Source organism: Octopus bimaculoides, chromosome 12 (assembly GCF_001194135.2).
Source record: "Octopus bimaculoides isolate UCB-OBI-ISO-001 chromosome 12, ASM119413v2, whole genome shotgun sequence".
Taxonomy (NCBI): domain Eukaryota; kingdom Metazoa; phylum Mollusca; class Cephalopoda; order Octopoda; family Octopodidae; genus Octopus; species Octopus bimaculoides.
In genome coordinates this window covers 65,208,239-65,220,148 of record NC_068992.1, presented here as the reverse complement: position 1 = coordinate 65,220,148, position 11,910 = coordinate 65,208,239, and the positions used below count along the sequence as shown (strand labels likewise).

The 11,910-nt window shown below is 34.5% G+C and overlaps 1 long non-coding RNA gene across 1 annotated transcript in view; it reads right to left on the bottom strand.

Annotated features, from left to right (window-relative positions):
• Nucleotides 1-254: 254 nt before the first annotated feature.
• The window catches only part of LOC106884479 (uncharacterized), a 29,320-nt gene continuing 17,664 nt past the window's right edge, over nucleotides 255-11,910 (bottom strand). The window contains exons 2-3 of the long non-coding RNA XR_001411246.2: nucleotides 1,907-1,963; nucleotides 255-1,503 (exon numbers count right to left, since the gene is read on the bottom strand). This is a non-coding gene — a long non-coding RNA (uncharacterized LOC106884479). The remainder of the gene's footprint in view (nucleotides 1,504-1,906; nucleotides 1,964-11,910) is intronic.

Sequence of the window (11,910 nt, the reverse complement as noted above, 5' to 3'; positions counted from 1 at the left end):
GGAATCCATAGGAAATCAGCTTAAGCGACGTTGAGAAATTGTTTGGATCTAATTTTAAGAAATAAGTTTGGAATAAAAAGCAAAGAGAGAAAAAAATATATAAGATGTAAAGAATTCGATCGTATTTTAAGGCGTGGAGTAATTGAATGTGGCAGTCGTCTGCTGCCGATAATGTTGGTTCTTTCATCTCTTAACAAACCTTCTTCATAGCATTTAATCCCCGTGTGGTATAAAGAAAACAAGATATATGCAGATATTCTTCACATAATCCAATGGATTTTTATTTATTTTTTATTTATTTATTTATTTATTTTTTTACAGTTATATCTTTCTTAGTATCTTCATCTTTACCGAGCAACTGTAACAGCTACAACAGGAAGTATTTTAAGATAGATAGAGAGATAGAAATGTAAATAGATAGATAGATAGATAGATAGATAGATAGATAGATAGATAGATAGATAGTGAATGAGTGAGAGAAACAGAGACTTAAAGCCCGAATTAATACAGGCGCATGGAAATCGAATTTTTTGAAATCCAGGTGTATTTGAAAGATGCTAAGACATGCGTGAAGTATAAATATTATACATAATTCAAACAGTTCTGAACCCAGGCAAGAAACAGTCCAAAACCTAGGTAATAACTCATATATCTATCTCAAGTCATTATTTTATTCAGTTCGGAGAATTCAGTTAGGTTCTGGGTTCAAATTTCGCCGAGGTCGACTTTGCCTTTCATCCTTTCGAAGTCGATAAAATAAGTGCCTGTTGAGTTCTGAGGCCGATATAATCGCCTTACAATAGAATTTCTGGCCTTGTGCCAAAATTTTAAAACAATAGTTTTTTTATTGAAGTAATTAATTATGAGCTGTAGTGTAATTAATTCGGTTTTGTCGATGTATTACTCGAGGTCCGAAAATTAAGGCCTTGCAATTAAAATCAATCCCAGGAAATTTCATTTCAAAATAATTAAGTTAATTAAGGTAAAATCTTATTGTCTGTCCGTCTTCTTTATTTCTTTCTCTCTCGTCATAAATCTAGAAAAAGTAGCAATAACGAAGAATTTCTGAAGCTGTAACTGACTTAGAGACAAAATATACATCTAGTTCCATTGATCTGTAAAGACTTCTTTAAGAACATGTATTTCTTTGATTTACTTAGCTTTTATTTTATTATTCACAAGATGCTAATACCGTTTCTGGTAGTGTTATTTATTCATCGATAATCGAGCGGTTTGATGGTTATTAGTAGTCATATACGAATATAGAGGATTTCACAAGTGTCTACGACTTCACCGGATTATCGTAATTTATTATCCTTATCTAACAAGGCTTGGCTTACAACTAGCATCTGAATATTTATTACATGCATATGAAATATTCCGTTAGATGCCTCTTTTTATCGCAAAACTTATACTGTTGCTTTTTCTTATAATATTCAATGTATGTTGTTTTTCTCTTTCTTCCCTCCATGTCTGGGCAGTAACTTTTTTCATGACATCCATCTGAAAGTAAGAAAACGAGGAGAGAACATTCAAGAAAATCATATTTATCGTTGCTGTATTGATTCTTTGTTTCAGATTTATTGACATCAATCACCAGGTTTTTATAAGGAAGCTAGGCTAGCAAGCAGGTTGGTTGGCGGGCAGAAGGGTTTGCAGTGACCAGCATAACGGACGGGGGGGGGGTGATGTGAGGGATTTAGTTGTTAATAGTCGGTTTTCTTGATCTATTCAAACATTTATTACAATGACGTTCACCAGAAACTCGAATTTGGTCTCAAGTGTCCAAGAGTTTACCTCGAGTGTTGAGTTCTTCTAAAACAAAATAATAAATAAATAAAAGACAACGGCAGAACATCTAGATCGTTATTGAAATTACTGGAAATAGCAGTCAAACATGCCTCACCTTACACCTTGCAACACATGCTATATGTCCTTGGAAGCCGTACGAAGTACACTATTCCTAAAAAATAAAACGGGATGGGTTTTACATCAGAATAATTGAAGATAAGTTTACATCGGTCAGGTTCAAATAGCACCACAGCCAAAATTTCAGAAAGAACAACGGCATGAAAAGGCATTAGCCACATAGGTGAAGTGAATGGAATGGGATTGCAAAGAGAAAAGAATCTTATGGTAAGCCAATCATTCATAGGTGTATAAATGAGTTGTTAGTGAGATCTTATGGAGATCTGGTAACAACTTGTTGCGATGTAAGCTCAACGTTGTTTCCTCACAGCTGAATGATGTGGAATTCTTAGAAAATCACTATATCTTCTGGGAAACGTGTAAACATCAGAGAAACGCCATCTTTCCCTCGCTCTTATGAATGAATAATAATTTCTTTTTTATGTCTATAAGAAAAACAAACTAGAATTTCTTTTGGAGAGAGAAGAAAAACTGAAACAAGAAACAACGTAATTGATTGATAGGCGTAGCCATGTTTCGTTAACAAAACTATAGTTATGTTCGAATGATTTATCAATTCAATAGACATTGTTGTCTCACCGCGTTTACCTTCATCCCTCATATTCTGATACAAATGAAAATGATAGAATTAATTGACATTATTTTCCATTCACAACTGATAAATACGTGATAAAACACGGCATTCAGTACACAATATGTATTCAGGTCTCCAAGTACTTCAAACGGTGTAAATTTGTGTTTCTCTCAATCACCGAAAAATAGAAACGAGAGTTTAGACAAGGATATACTGAATTTTGTCCACTGAATTTTGCCTTCGACTTGTAGTGTAGTATTTATTTCCCTGATTTCATTTTCACTGTTAGAAAATGAGCGGCACCATTTACTTTGCTTTCCTACATTGAATATGAGACTTGTTGCTGAATTTCCAACGACAAATTGTGAATCTTTAAAAAGTATGATCGGATTTATACAGTTTTCATTCGTGATGTATCCTTAACGTTCTTTCAGCACAATTAAATGGTGTAGAATTCTTAGAAAACCACTATATTTCCTGGTAAACGTGTAAACATTTTTATTTCAGCCGTAAACATTTTTATTTTAAGCGTTTGATGAGTTTAAACTGTACAGAGACGTCATCAAAGACAAAATTCCATCTATGGTTCTTAGCCTGGTTTTCTTGGCCATTGCGTATTTGCAACAACTGCGTCACCCCGCTTTAAGACAGCATAGTGTGTATTGAGGCAGTTTTGACTGTTATTTCTAGTGTGAAGAATGGTGCATTAAGACATTTCCCGATTGTTGGTTGTAGACGGTGAGTATTCCGTGAAAACTTTAGTAGGAAGATATTTGCAGGAAAAATACTTCAGATCCCAGAGAGAAGCTACTGTGAACAGGAAGGACTGGACGAAGGGTCTCATACGGAAAATGTACAGAAGACCAGGGTCTGGGAGGTAGGGGTTGGTAACTAGGCAGTATCCCAATGTGAATCGTAAAGCATCCAGAATATAATTGAAGTTTGTCACCGTGATAGTAAAATAATTTGAGTTGGGAAGTGAAATAGATATACTCTTGGAGAGAAAATAACGCATGCGCACAGCTCACCGAACATTTACCACTTTTGTTGAGAAGATCTGTACAAATAAATTTGCTGCGCAATTATGAACAGCAACGTACATTTGTTGATGTTAATAATGTTGATGCAGTTATTATTGGCTCTGTTGATGTTTTATTGTTGATGTCTTGTTAGCGTTGTTGTTGTTGTTGTTGTTGTTGTTGTTGTTGTTGTTGTTGTTGTTGATAATGTTCTTGTTTTCGTTGTTGATACTCATATTGTTGTTGGCGAGATTGACAACGTCTTTGTTCTTGTTGAAATTGATGACGTTGTTGTCGGTGTTTCTGTCACCATTGTTGAAACTATTCCTGCTGATAAAGTTGATTTTGTTGGAACGGTGATCGTTGTTATTGTTTCTCTTGCAGTTCTTGATCCTGCTATTGACACGGTCGTTACTGTCGGTGGGGATGAAGCTGCTTCGCTGCAATTTATCTTTGATTGAACAAGCTTTATGATTAAATACATCCCAGGTTTCCTTTCCCTTCAATCTTTATGTTTTAAACACAATGTATCCAAAACTACATTAACCAACGTGTTATTCCTTTCCTATAAATCAACAGGGCAAACATGATATGAGCGAAACTCGGCTCTTGTTTCTAGCAGGCTAAGCAACAGCATGGAGACGCTCTTTCGTTTAGTACCTCGGCCATTCACTGATCCGTGAATGTTTGAGATCTAATACATTTTTTTTTTCGATAAACACTACAAGAAAATATTTATTATTCATTGTAGAATATTTTACAGTTTTACAATATCACAGGACGGTTCTTTACATCTAGTTTTAATTGCTGGGATCTGAAAATATCTTAAATCAATATGGAGAGGGAGAGAGGCTGGTGGTGGCCGTACATATATTTGTGTGTTTAAAGTTGAGGCATACATTGGGATATGTGTGTACATAACATTCTCTATCACTTTCCATCTCCTTCTAACTCTTCCTCATCCTCTCTTTTCCTCTCTTTCTCTCTACCTCACTTTCGCTCTTTCCCTCCTCCTCCTGTCTCTCTGGATATATTTATATAGATTGGCATTTTAAGTAAAATCACAATGATTTTTTTATTCTTCCCTGAACAACATTACAGTCAGCTAATCAGATGCGTGATTTTCATCCAATTAAGGAAGGGTTATTTGTTATCACTAATACACGTGCGGATATATGCATATGCATGTATGTATATATGTATGTATGAACGTATGTATGTATGTGTGTGTATACATGTATGTATAAATATATATATATATATATATATATATATATATATATATATATATATATATATATATATCAATGTGTGTATGTAGTTATGTATGCATATATATAATTATGTGTGTGTGTGTGTGTTCACACACATTTGTTTGCGTGTGTGTGATTTCCTACATTTGTTATTTCTATGCGCAGCTATGAACATGAATGCAAAAAAAAAATCATTTGTAGTCCATATGTTGTTGGCAAACAACTTGGATTACGTTTACTAGAAAAGAAAACTAACAGAACCTACATATGATGAGGTAGATTTGAGTTGGGAGATATGTTGTTCGCAGAAGGAAATAAACATCTCATATAATTTCATATTTTCCAAGATTCCGCATGAAATGGAGTTATATATAGCTTTGCCAATAAGTTAGAAAATTTTAAGAGTCTTTTGTGATGGACATAAGTAAGATTATATTCCAGAAAATTATTCTTCATCATTTCAACCTGATGATGCCGTAGAAGTAGTGTAGAAATTCTCATGGGCTACTCTAGTTACAAACAATTCTGGCATTGGAATGTACCGTGATGACGGGTTAGTTTTTAACAAATACAACAGCGATGGTCACGTGTTAGATAATCTTAGGGAAAATAAAATTCATGCTGAGGGTCAAAGTCCCGGGAGTGAAGGTCGCTGGAATAATTAACTTGTCTAATGTGGAGGAGTTAGTTGCCTTATTATAAACCAATATGTGAGCCTGAATATGCGTGTGCTTTTATGTGTGTTTGTGTGTGTTTATGTGTGTTTGTGTGTGTTTATGTGTGTGTGTGTGTGTGTTTGTCTGTGTGTGTGTGTATGTGTGTGTGTGTATGTGTGTGTGTGTGTGTGTGTGTGTGTGTGTGTGTGTGTGTGTGTGTGTGTGTGTGTGTGTGTGTGTGCAGATGGCCAAGAGAGAAGAGCAGCGTGACAGACAGAGACACAGGGAGACGGGCAGAGAGACAAACAGAGAGAGAGAGAGAGATGGAGAGGCTGGAGTTGCTCCCATAGCTATTTTGATGGTATGAACCTGATCTATGGCCGAATTTGAAAGCTAAAGATTGTGTTCTCCAGTTGCCTGCATTGAATACGAGCAGATAAGTTTTCGGTTGTGCATGTATGTTATAGATTTTTGACTATCTATATATAAAGCGTGATGCATTCCAAGTTAGAATCATAGCGGACCTGCGTATTCATTAACTGATCCCCTGATCAATTGATAATAACGAATGGCGAATATCTGTCACGCCACTTTCTTTGTTATTTCAATGAAACGTTTTATTGCTCAGTCGGTGTCTTCAGAATAAATGGTTCAATTTTCTGAAGAAACAGCGATCAGTAGGATTGTGAGATAAAACTTAATGGTTCCGTCGATATAAATAAGAGTTTCAGATAAAAGTTACGAGTTCCTCCGAATGTGTCTATATTCGCTGCAAAGATGAGTAGACAATGATTAAAGGTGTGTGTAGTCTAAGAATTGTCTCAACCAAAGTGAATCATTCAGGTCGTAGACCATGTTCTATAGCGAAAATTGCAACTATTAGCGAATTAAATTGAAGACTAACACAAATGCTAAATCATTTTAAAAGCAGACTTGAATTCAATAAACGTTCGACTGACAACTGTCAGAGATCACCGCTTACAAAGTAGGTACCGTCACCACCATTAACAGCAGTAGCAGCAGCAACAGGAGCAGTTGCAGAAATTGTGGAGAGTCAGCCATTTCTTATCTGTCTAATAATAATATGAAATTATCACAAACACACACACAGACATTCAACCACACACAAGTAGCGCACACACATGCAGAAACATTCACACATATGCATTCACACATACATAAACACACACATAGATACGATTTAGTTTAACAGACCGAGCGGATGCGTCCTCAATACGCGATATAGATTACATTTCCTTGTACAATGCTGTTGTCACACGCAGTTAATAATAAGAATAACTCTGGATATTCCTTGACAGAACGTTTCGAGAGGGAATCTTGGAGTTACCAACTTCATACGAGTTTGTACGTGGGTGAACGTGCATCCATGCCTTTCGACTGATTAGTGCTATTAGGGAGAGTCTTTGCAATGCAGCGCAAGTTTTAGGTTCAGCACGAGTCTTGCTAACATCGCTGTTCACTGCTTCTTTGCTCTCATTTCTATGCCTTATGGTCCTTTTGCTCTCATTTCTATGCCTTATGGTCCTTTTATATTCTTTTATAACTTTGTTTTATAACTTTGTTCTCAATTATACTATATAAATGCTTTTACCTGGTTATATGTTGTTAGCTTTAACATATTTAGTGCTCATTTACATAGATTCGTTAGTGCGAAAAGCCATATGTGATTAACGAGTCAACAGTCTTCGATATATATATATATATATATATATATATATATATATATATATATATTATATAACAAGAAATAACATTTGTCTCTTTTATAAAAACAAAAGGATTTATAGGACAGCAAAAGAACTGTTCAAATATAAATGAGACGAAGATAAAGAAACATTGGTTATAGAACAAACATTAAATTTGGGTCAACGACTTTATATACAACACCAACCCTCAAACATGTAATCATATATATAAAAAACACCATGGTTCCCAAACACATAAAGATTATACATATACATAAAATTACAGAAGGTAAAAGTATATATTTCAATATAATACAAATCGAACGGCCTATCAAACATGTTTTATATAACCGGCTAAAAATTCAAAAACTACCGAAAAAACTAATAGACAAATATAAGAATATAAAGATAAAATAAATAAAGATAAACATAAAATAAAATAAATGTCCACAGACTTAAAATGTTTTATCAGACAATTAAAATATCAAAAATTTCTTTTCATTTTTTAAAAAAATATTTGAAAAATCTTTTACTTCCCTCAGAAAAGAACGTCCAAACTTCATAAGTAAACACACTTCCACATGTTGTATGTAAAGTCGTTGACCCAATTTTAATGTTTGTTCTATAACAAAAGCTTCCTTATGTATATATATATATATATATATATATATATATATATATATATATATATATATATATATATATATATACATGTATTTATATAGGTGTCTATATACGCATATATGTATGAATTGAATGAAAGTATGGAGGTATATGCGTATATACGTATATATGCTTGTACTCTTCTACTTCAAATATTTCCGTAAGCAAGGAATAGGTTTCTAAGTTACGCATGTCCATCATTGGAACGTAGACAGTAAAAGAATGCTACATTTTCTACTTGCGAAAAGCCTTGAATACTTTCACTGTTCTGCTTATAGACTCGACTTTTAAATTGCTTGTTAACTGGTTGATTTCATTTTACCAAACCCACATCTTCTCCACGTTCTATTTGTAGTTATTTAATACCCAAGTCCACAATGTAGCAAAATCTGAACTTACAATATTCAATGTATGTATGTATGTATGTATGTATGTATGTAATATACACAAATATATGTATGTATATGTTTATCTATGAATCTGTATATCTATATCTGTAAATATATATACGCGCGTGCGTTCACACACATACATATGTATAGGTAGACAGAGATGTATATATATATATATATATATATATATATTTACACATACACCACACGCACACCACACACAAATACTTATGTTTGTATTTATGCATGTGAGTGCGTGTGTATACATGTACGTGTTTTTGTGTATGGGTGTATGTGCTTATGTGTGTGTGTGTGTGTGTGTGTGTGTGTGTGTGCGCGCGCGCGCGCATTGTCTCATTATGAATGCATCTAAGGATTCCCAAATCTTCGCTCCAATGGTTTCATTTTCCGTGTAGGAAACCATCAACGGTTTTAGTTTCGTTAACAAATGCCACGCTCGGGTTAACGCTTCTGTTTTTCCTGTTTTTTAGGCAACATCACAAATAAATGATTAAACGAACCGTCGGGGGAACCTCTTTATCGATCGACCTTCTATATATAACAGCTAAATATCCATCAAATTTCTCATTATCCTTTTAAAATTAATAACGGCACATTACTTAACGTAACCTTACTTATCAGTGTACTTGAAAGAAAAACGAGATGGTCAGATCTGGATTGTTAGTGATTGTAGTTTAGCTCAAAAGGGATTGCTGAATAACCACTAATAACAAACAGCAACGAGTACAGGAGTAGCTGTTGTTTCTGCTGCAAAACAACGGCAGCAACTGAAGCAACGGCTGTTATAATAGCAATAAGGTCTATAACATCAACAACAACAACAACAGCTGCAACAACGGTAAAAACATCGAGAACATTTTTCTAACAATAATCAGAAAATGGAATTCTCACCATTTTATTTTTAATCCAAACGTTACACACAGAGAATTAAGAATAGTCGTAAATAAGTTGTTAGTCAGCTTCTATGGTAAAAATTAGTTTATATTTCAATATTAACAAGCTGCATTGCAAGTGATGGTGCGATTCGCTAATGTGTGTATTAGTTTGAGTGCTAAAGCATTTGATGGGGTGGGGGGAAATGAAGTTAATATTGGCATGAGTCCAGTAATTTCGGAAGGAGGGGTTAAGTCGATTACATCAACCCCAATGTTCAACTGGTACTTATGTTTTCGACCACGGAAGAATGAAAGTTAAAGTTGACCTCATCGGAATTTGAACTTGGAGAGTAAAGACGAACGAAATAGCGCCAAGTATTTTGGACGGCATGCTAAAGAATCTGTTAGTTCGCCGATTTGGAATCGGAATTGATATTGATTTGGTAAAATAAGCTGAGTAACTCAAATTTTTATTGATTCTAATGAATGGTTCGAATAGCTCAGTAAATTTTATAATGTCCATAGATTTTGGATAATAGAGGAATCAACAGAAACAGTAACAACTACAGCAGCAGCAACATCAACATCACTATAAATGATATAAACCGCTTATCAGCATGCTGATAATCGGTTCCCATTGCGATTTACAAAATATTTGAAGGGTATTAATGAAAGAGATGGATATCCAATAAAACTGGTGTTTAATGTTAAATATATGTGAGCGATTTTTAGAAACGATGGACACCAAAATCTTTGAATTACATGGCAAGTGAATATATATTAGTAGAAGGTCATCTCAATTTAAGAAACAAATTCTTTGAAGATTCAAAACATAACCCATTGGCTATTTATCATTTTGATAATTCAAGTGAAATGTCAGGTTTCTCCGAATCTAATGTGTTTGTTATCTGGAATTTTTGTAGATATATCTTGGGTTAAATAGGATTTTTTGATTGAGTGGTTTTCATAGATTGCTGTGAGAAGAATAATTCAGCCCTTGGTTAAATGAATATGGGATAACCTACAGCACTTGCATATTAAAGTCCTAAAACACCTTCATTAGCACACTCTATGGAAAAAGGTTTTTTTTTAAACTTATGTTAGAACTAAGAAAGATGCATTATTCAAATCACAAAATATATTAAAAATAACTTAGTACAAGTAAGACATAGACACGTCATTAGAGTTCAAAGGAAGATGTATCCAAATATTCGTGGTATTCCGTCGTTGCGACGACGAGGGTTCCAGCTGATCCGATTAACGGAACAGCCTGCTCGTGAAATTAACGTGCAAGTGGCTGAGCACTCCACAGACACGTGCAACCTTAACGTAGTTCTCGAGGAGATACAGTGTGACACAGAGCGTGACAAAGCTGGCCCTTTGAAACGCAGGTACAACAGAAACAAGAAGAAAAAGTGACAGAAAGTTATGGTGAAAGAGTGCAGCAGGGTTCGCCACCAGCCCCTATTGTAGCCTCGTAGAGCTCTAGGTATTTTCGCTCAATAAACACTCACAACGCCCGGTATCTGGGAATAGATGCCGCGATGCTGCAACCACGAGTCCGCTTCCCTAACCACTGGGCTATTGCGCCTCCACTGTATCCAAATATAGGTCAGGAAAATCATAAGTCAGAGGATAGAACAAATTCAATCAGAAATAGTTTTGTATGAATGGTGCAAGAAAAGAAATCTGGCAAGATTGATGTCGGTGTCTTTTAGATTGTATGCAAAATGTCAACTTTACTAACGGAGATCTTAAAAATTAAACAAGACTGAGTGTAGAGTCTAGAGAGCAGAAGACAGACTCTTCCATACACATTTTTAACAACAGAAATCTTATCTAAAAGCCGTCGGAAAATATATCGTGTGTTACGATGAGTTCTTGGAAAAGGTCTAAGTCGTCTACGTTGCATTAAAAGTGAAGAAATAACGGAATATTGACACGTAACAATTTTGTTAACGGAGGTAAACGTGTGTATATATATAAGAATAAACGTGTGTGTGTGTGTGTGTGTGTGTGCATACACACATACATAAATACATACACACATACAAACATACACACCCAGTAATGGAAGTGTATTCCCTTTAGATTGTGAACATGAAAAATGTTAGGTGTCAGGTATATTCGCTCACTGTAAACGTGCGTGTATATATATAAAGATATATATATATATATATATGTGTGTGTGTGTGTGTGTGTGTGTGTGTGTGTGTGTGTGTGTGTGTATAGATAGATGGATAGATAGATATATAGATGGATAGGTAGATCGATAGATAGATAGATAGATAGATAGAGAGATAGATAGATAGATAGATAGATAGATAGATATGCGTATATGTATGTGTGTGTGAGTTTAAATGCGTGACGCGTGTGTGTGTGTTTGTGTATATATGTGTATCGACCATAGTGTAGATCGAAATGTGGAAGTCTTTAGAAATACACATTTATTGACATTTTCAAATATTATCGACGTATTATACTATATAATGTTATATAATGTTTTCAAACGTTGACACATTACACAAACACACTCTGCTTCGTGTACACGCATACACCTGACGTAGGCGCGTGCATATATGTGTGGGGGGGAGGGCGCGTTTCTGCGTATATATATATATATCTAACTACATAGGTATGAAGGTATGTATTATATAAAAATATACAATATATATTATATATCATATACATATATATATATATGTGTGTGTGTGTGTGCATTATAGTTGCATAAAATATAAAAATAAATTATGGATCGTATGTATATAAATATAGTTGTATATATATGTGTGTGTGTGTATATGTATGTATGTACATATATA